The sequence below is a fragment of the Hipposideros armiger genome, unplaced genomic scaffold, assembly GCF_001890085.2.
Source record: "Hipposideros armiger isolate ML-2016 unplaced genomic scaffold, ASM189008v1 scaffold_366, whole genome shotgun sequence".
Lineage (NCBI taxonomy): Eukaryota > Metazoa > Chordata > Mammalia > Chiroptera > Hipposideridae > Hipposideros > Hipposideros armiger.
In genome coordinates, this window is record NW_017731716.1 from 1535624 (window position 1) to 1537759 (window position 2136).

General features: G+C 39.8%; 1 protein-coding gene across 1 annotated transcript in view; it reads left to right on the forward strand.

Annotated features, from left to right (window-relative positions):
• The window catches only part of ASB3 (ankyrin repeat and SOCS box containing 3), a 102409-nt gene that overhangs the window by 23998 nt on the left and 76275 nt on the right, over positions 1-2136 (forward strand). The window lies entirely within an intron of this gene.

Below are 2136 nucleotides of genomic sequence, written 5' to 3' on the forward strand. Positions count from 1 at the left end.
GTGTGTGTGTGTGTGTGTGTGTGTGTGTGTGTGTGTCTACTAATAGTTTTTCCTATAACTTTCTCTCCCTTTTTTTTTGTACCTTTGTATGGATTCGTGCTCCTTCCTTTGTGATAGCTCATCTGGAAACATGAGTTTTTGCCCAGTCAGCTATTTTCAGGAGATTTTAAATGGGAGGGAGTTAAAGCCACATTCTAGACAAGTTAGTTTTCCTTTTGACTCAGGGTTTCGGGTTGTGAGTTTCTTTAGCTATTTTCTTTCACCAGTCAGTGGGCACAGGCAGCTGTGGGGTTTTGAGCACAGCTTCCCTTCTATAGCCGCCGAGACCACCTGCTCTTGCAAATCTAGCTGCTTTGTGTGATTCCTTGTTTAGACACAGTCTCTGACTCTCAGACTTTAACTGGGTCCAGAGAAGTTCTGCTGTTAGCCCATGAGTCTCTCCTCTTCTGGGAACTTAAGTTTTGCACCTCCAAGGGAGCCTCTCACCTTTGAGAACTTTGCTTTGCCAGCTCTTCCTGAGCTGTCCAGCTGGGACATCTTCTCTCCCCTTCCTCCTGCAGGTACTCAGGATTGAACTCCATTCTTTTGGAAGCTTGTTTACCTATTTTTGATCTGGAGTTTCAGCTGGATCTTAGTTTTGCTAAAAATGGAGAGTGTGTTCTTATTTCTTTGCTGATTTTGGATTAATTGCTTTGTGATGCTTTTCTTAGAAGAGTGAGGGGGAATGCTTACTTTATGCCACAGTATTAAAATTGGAAGTACATATTTTTAAAGTAAAACAGAAATTGTTGATTTCAGTATTTTGCAGTAATTTAATATTCTAATATATGGTAGAAATAGACCTCATGAGCTCCTCCCCACCCCACCCCACTGTGCATACAGTGTAATCTTTGTTCCCTTTAGGTATCACAGAGCAGTGCCACTCAGAATGTCAGTGTGTTGATACAAGGGGCTTGAGCCAGAATATAAATCAATGTACTGCTTCCTTCATCAAAGAAGTCTTGTTTCAGGAAAAATGTCAGCTGGACTAAACAGTGTGCTTAGGGNAGAACAGTGTTGAAGAATGGACATATGAATCTTTAATTAGGTGATCTGGGCTCCAGTGTCTGCTCTGCTCATAAATAATATGACCAACTAGCAATCTGCTTTGCTTACCTGTATCTTTCTACCTCTTTTAAATAGCCATAGTGATCCATTTTTCAGTCTGTAATGGAAGAGAGTCTTTATTAAAACAAAATCCAGAACATTTCAAGGTTTGCAATAAACTGTAGTTGATAACCTCTTAGGTAAGGAAGAGTGGCTGGGCCAAGTGGACTTAGAGAAAGGGAGACTGCCTGTCTAGAGACTTCCTTCCCCATCTGTAGAGTTATCTTCCAAAACTGTTCTCTGCTGAAATTTTTGGGGTATGTTGTCCTGTTTCCCCAAGGGAAGCTATATTCCCTTGCACATTGTAGTGCCTGCCCTGATAGCCCAGCTACCACCTAGACTGTTGCTAGAGGATCACGGGGTAGAGAATGAGTACAGAACTGTGGAAACTTGCCAGAAGACTGGTGTGGTCATTGACATCAGTGATGGGTGATTACGATTGAACTGAAAGCCAAAGTGAGAGAGTTTGAAAATTTACTGCTTCACGTTGATAATGGGAACATTTTCCCTACACATAGCTCACCAAGATTTTCATAAAAATGAGTTCAAAAGGGAACTCTTCAGTTTGATGGCAGTAAGAATCAAAATGAGAAAGCCCCCAAAGAAAGGGGAAATTCAAGAAACTGCTCTTTACTTTCTACATGAAAATTGTCCTTCTAGAACATTTTTTTTCTTAACATGCAATTTGAAGTTTATGTTTTAACAAGGAGTCTGCCCCCTTATTTCTTTTACCCTTGCATCTTTCTCTCCCCACTCCCTTTCCCTTGCCTCATAAATGCATACATAGTAAATATTCTAAGGATAGATTTGTAAAACTGCTTTGGAAATAAGAATGTCCTTATTTATAAATATAGTGGAGTCTAAGTGAAAATCCAGCTAATTATATAGGAAATAGGTTTTTTTTTAATTTCACTATATATAAAACAACACTGATAAATCGGAGACTCAAATCCAACCCAATGTGACTTCATAAAACAATTTCTGTGGGAA